Source organism: Cupressus sempervirens, chromosome 3 (assembly GCF_028749045.1).
Source record: "Cupressus sempervirens isolate cs-2001-9-10 chromosome 3, ASM2874904v1, whole genome shotgun sequence".
Classification (NCBI taxonomy): Eukaryota; Viridiplantae; Streptophyta; class Pinopsida; order Cupressales; family Cupressaceae; genus Cupressus; species Cupressus sempervirens.
The window spans coordinates 369,791,496-369,797,143 of record NC_143120.1 but is presented as its reverse complement, the minus strand read 5'-3'; the positions used below and the strand labels follow the sequence as shown (position 1 = coordinate 369,797,143).

The 5,648-nt window shown below is 32.5% G+C and overlaps 1 long non-coding RNA gene across 1 annotated transcript; it reads left to right on the top strand.

The window, feature by feature from the left end:
- Positions 1–424: 424 nt before the first annotated feature.
- On the top strand, positions 425–2,442 carry LOC149566525 (uncharacterized). Its single transcript, XR_016362215.1, has 2 exons — positions 425–782; positions 872–2,442. It is a non-coding gene; the product is annotated as an uncharacterized LOC149566525 (long non-coding RNA).
- The last annotated feature ends 3,206 nt before the right edge of the window (positions 2,443–5,648 follow it).

Here is a 5,648-nt window from a genome sequence, read left to right as displayed (position 1 = left end):
TTACCATCACAAAGTTCAATTTTGACACAACTATGAGTCCAAAAAAATACTCCTTAAATGACTCGAAAACCATCAGTTAGAAATCCAAGTCTAAAATGCTCACTAAAACACTTGGCAACAGATTGCCAGCAATGTCAAATCACTCAAAGAGACTCCATCTAACAACTTGAAACCAAAAGTCTAACCCTTGACATTTAGGTAATTTAGAGTACTCACCTAGTTAAGTTAACTTCAACACGAAATTAACTTCACCCCCATTTCACATTGCATTTTAAATTTAATATTAAATAATTGACTTATAATCGGTCAATTAAAATAATAATAATCACAATATACGTGCAATAATGAATAGAAACAATAAAAGACTTAAGAATAAACCTTATATTGTTTAACAAGGCTAAAAAAGAAGAAGGAAAGATAGCAATATAAAAATGCGACCTAATCGATCACTATGCGGACCTGAAATCTCTTAAAAAGAGATTAATTTGCAATGTTAAAAAGAAAAAGGCAAAAATGAAGCCTTCATTATTCATTCTCGAGCCTTCTGCTGCACATACGACTTGAAACCCTAGCCACTGAATGCCATGTTTGTCGTTTCTCTGTGCTGTTGCATTTTTGCTTGAAGCTTTCTCAGTTGGGCATTTTTTTCCTTGTCCTTTCTTTGCATTTGCAATGGAGATCTGCATTTTTATCTACATTGTTGTTTCTGGGTCTTCTTCTGGAAGAAACACGGCTATATGTCTGTAATTTCCTGACACCAATCTACAGATATTTTGGGAGTGGTAACTTATTTTGCTTGAAAGACTTATAATAGACTCTCAAATATGTCTTTTTCACTGTAAGTGTTGATATTTCACTTCTGTTGTTGTAGCCGTGACTGGAAACTACATCCTCTACTATTTTCTAGAAAGACTCACTGTCGTTCTTGCTTGAAGAGACTACATATTTCTGCTTGTCGGCTGGAGCTTGAATTGAACATGTTTTTGATATCACAAATGGAGTATTGCAAGCCAACTTGGGGTTTGCTGGGTCTTTTCTTGCACTCAAATGGAAGTAAAACAAAACATTTTTCTCTCTTGCTGATATAGCCTGAAATTGCTGCTTTTCAAATGATGTCGTGACTAGGTTTTTTCTATTTGATTCACTGTGCTTGAATCCTTGGTTGTTAATGTCATTTTCTAGGTGATTTTGTTTGCATTCATCTTTGTTGTTCACTTTAATCTCATGATCTTCACCATGAATAGGAAATGCTTGCATCTAGGCACATTTTTTGCTTATATTGCTGATAGAGCTCAATACCAAAGATCGTCATTAAGTAAAAGACTGGCAATTCTTAAACTCTAGTACTAAACCCTGAATGCACAATTTGTGTATGCATTAGCTGTATAAAGTACTTTCTAAAAATAGATCTTTGCATTATTTATATCTTGCATTAGAGACAGAAACATTGAATGCATGTCATACAATTTCAATGAGAATTGCTTGCAATTACAAACAATTACCAGTAGCAACATTTTCTGTGCTCACGCTAGGCAGTATACCATTCATCTAGAAAGTTCTATAACAACTACTTTGATATATTTCCTTAAATGTCCCACCAATGAATTAGGGATTCCATGATCAGAAAGACCAAAAGTCTGTAAGTCCTGAAATTGAAACCGCAAGCCATTAATTTGAATCAGGACACCACTGATATCTTTTGTAGCCAAATCACTATCAGAATTTGCAATGCTATCGATGCCTATTGAATCATCACTGCTATCTAAATTCAAGAATTCATTTAGCTCACTATCATGCAATTCCAGTCCATCTTCCTGTTAGTTACATTTCATGCTTTCCTGCAGTAAGTTATACATTTGCAATGGTATCAATCATTGTTTGTTTGCTGTAATCTTTTTTATCCTATAGCATATCATCTATGAGGTTCAAGCACAGGCTCATGACACCCACAAATGACTTTCATTTCTTTGAAAAGCTTACTGCAAAATATCTTTCAGCTTTGCATTTAATATAGCTTACTTTCTTTTGTAATCAAATGCATCAATAGATGGAATATGTATAGTAGTAGAGATATTCAGTCATTGCTTAGATCCTTCGGGATCTTATGTTACCTTTCTTTCATTTTTTGCAATTGTCAGGGAATTCAAGTTTGGAGCTGGATAGAGCAATCATAAGACATCTATAACCAGTCAAAGAAAAAGGCAATGACTGGTTATCTCTAAACTCGCTTCTTTCCTTTGAACATATTTTATCTGTTCGTGTGTTCCTTTATGAAAGAAAGTCAGCTAGGAAGCTATACTCATGGCTTGTGTGAGACCCTTTACTTTTAGCATTTCAATCATTTTAATCAATTCTAAATGAAAATTGTACATATCAGTTATGATTTATACAATGAACATTGTCCTTCTTTTCTCAGAATAAAAATGATTTTAAAAATAGAAATGAACTAAGACAAATGCATGAATGGCTTATGAAGTCTTATGCAATGTTACAAATAAACTAAATTTCAGCATGTGTAAAAATTTAGTAACAGTGATAAAGAATTTAGTACTCAAATGAGCTAGGTGATCAAAAGAAGTACTATCTTGTTAATTTGATAAAGTGAAATTTATAAAGGTGATTTGGGTAGTTAAACTAAGGATGATTACCACAAAATCACAAGATTTGAAAGTGAGTTGAAGTTTGTAGTTGTGAGGTAGCGATGAGGTTAGAATGAAGGTATTTGCATCAGCACAAGTGGTTAATAGTAACTTGGGGTTAATGCAGTGAAGGAGTGAAAGAAAGAAATTGCACCATCGCAAGGTTAAGTGATGAGTTAAGGTTTTTAAGTTGTGAGATTACGAAGGAAGGAAGAAATTAAGTTCAAATGGTTATTGCATCATCACACAATTAAGCCATAAGCATAGATTCTAAGTTACAAAATAGCAAAGAGTACATGATAGTTAAGATAGCCAGTGCATTGCACAAGTTAAAAGTATTGCATGATGTACAATTGCGAAGAGGTGATAAGGATTAAGATGAAAAAATTGTTAGGTTTTAATCTTGATCATTGAATTAAGATCGACATCCATAATTCAAACTTGCTATGACCATTTAGATACAAATTACATGGATTTGGCATCAAGGTGATTGTTATAGATCAGAAAGGAATATGAATCATTTTGAGAGTTTCTAACCATTTCTACTTTCTTTCTTTGATGTATTGAATTGTAATTGATGATTGTTGGATTTATGAATGATTCAAGTGCTCTATTAATGTAATTGATAAATTTGTAACTGGTCAAGAACCCTAAAAGGGGGGTTTATATATGTAATTTTCTAAGTTAATAGAAAGGATCAAGAATTCTGTCCAATTTTTTCCCCTATATTTCTAGATGTTGAGTGAGAATCGAAGAGTTAGATGGAATGAAGGATTTGTATGAGGTTTGCAATTAGGTAATGTGATGTTCTCATTCCATTTAGGACTAGCATGCATAGGTTCCTTTTACTGTCTCCTTTAGTTGAGCTAACCTTGCATCTTAGAATAGTTTCTATGGGATTGTAGGACATATGTATTTGGACCTGTTAATTCCTTGTCAGATTCCATTTTGGTAAAGGGTTATCAATTAAGTCAAATTCCATTTCATCTTTCATGTGCACCTCTACCCTCTCCCTAGATTACATTTTAGTAGGACTAATCTACATTTAGATTAGGGTAGGAGTAGTATTAGAAGGGCTTTAAGATAACTTATGATATCCATTCCAATGGGTGTTATAGGTTTCCCAAATCTTTTTTTGCCTAGGGTGTTTGTAGTTATGAGCATCCTGATTTATCCTCTTCCACTCTCAGGTTAAGAGAAAACCCCCACTTGAATGATCTATTAAAGACACAATTCATTTCATATCTTTCATATAAGGGTGCTGTACCTTATAATTTAAATGGGAGTGATATAAAACATATATTGACCCATTTATTGGTGACATCCTTTTGTTTCCTCACATTCTAGGTGTCTAGAGTCAAGGTAAAGCCAAGTTAGCAAGAGGGACAAATTGTTAACCAACAACTTAACAAATAGAAAAGGATCAAACCAAAAATGTACATAGCCACACAAGAATAGGGTGGAAACAATGTTAGGAGAAACCACTCACAAATTATATTTTGTGTGCACCATGTGACCACATGGACTGCATCTTGGAAATATAAGGTCATATTTATTAGACAAACAATTAAAGGCCATGTCCTAAGTTTTTCCATTCACAACACACCATGATATACAAGACCGTGGTGACCTTGAGATAATTAGGTGAGGGCTAATGTTAGGAGGCATGTTCAAATAGATCAAATTAGAAATATTTAATTACAATTGACATAATCCAGATAAAGTAAATAATTTTAACTAGATAAATAGGTTTAATTAAATTAATTGAACAAAAAATAAATAAATTTTAAATGACCACAATTCTTATTAAATTAAGTGGACTAAAGTTAAGTAAAATGATATTTCTAGAAGATAGCTATTAACAATGTAAAGGGTTAAAAGGACATTAGGGGTTGGAGTAGATTTGTCAAAGACATTATTTTTCTCACACCTTAAAAGACAAGGACTAGAGAATATAACCATTTTGAGGATTGAAATGGAAAGGTTGGAGAATGTGAAGAGTGTTAAAGGATGAGAATAATGAACTAAAAATTTCTTTAGTTGAGATGTTTGTCAAAGGGTGTAAATGCATTTAAGGTGACAAAAGGCGTGTTGATTTTGGGTGCTAATCTTTTGATTAGGAACATAAAAATGATTAAGGGGAGGATTACACTTAGGTTTGTGTTTCATTAGTTTCCAAGTGTCAATTTGGGTGGTAAGCATGAGTTAGGTAGTTTGAGTGAGGTTAGGTAGGGGTTAAAGTTTGGAGACATGCTCAAATAGATTAAATAAGAATATTTAATCACAAGTGGGATAATTAAGAAAAAAAGAATTAATCTAAATTCATAGATATTTTTATTTAAATTATTAGAAGAGATATTAATTAAATTAATTTGGCTAGAAGATAAAAATTAACTAATTAAATAAATAATACATAATTATTAAATCAATATGTGAGTAAAAATGGTAATTAAATTAAAATTATTAATCGAATCTAGGTGTCTACATAAATTGCCCTTCTTTGAGATAGTGTTATGAAGTAGCATCATACTAAAAAAAAAAAGATATAGAGCTAAGAAGAATATAATCAACTTAAAAAAGATGCACTATTCATTCAAAAGAGATATAAGGGAAACACTAATAGGAGATGAGAATGAGGATTCCCCTTCAAGAGGATAGGCAATTTGAAGAGAATACAAGTGTATTCTCAAAATGGATGAAATGATGCATGCAAGATGGTTAAATGATAAGTGGATGGAGAGATATGAAGCTTGGGATGGTACCCCTTCTATAAAGGATGTCATGTAGAGAGCACTTTTGTTTTAGCAATATCTAAGACTTTACAAGGTTATGAAGATTCAAGGCATTGTCATAAATTGTGCATATATTTGACTTTACAAATAGAAAAGGATTGAACTAACATCACACAAAGCCACACAAGACTATGGTGGAAACAATGTTAGGAGATATTACAAACAAATTATATATCTTGTGTAGCATATGACCACATGGATCACACCTTGGAAATAC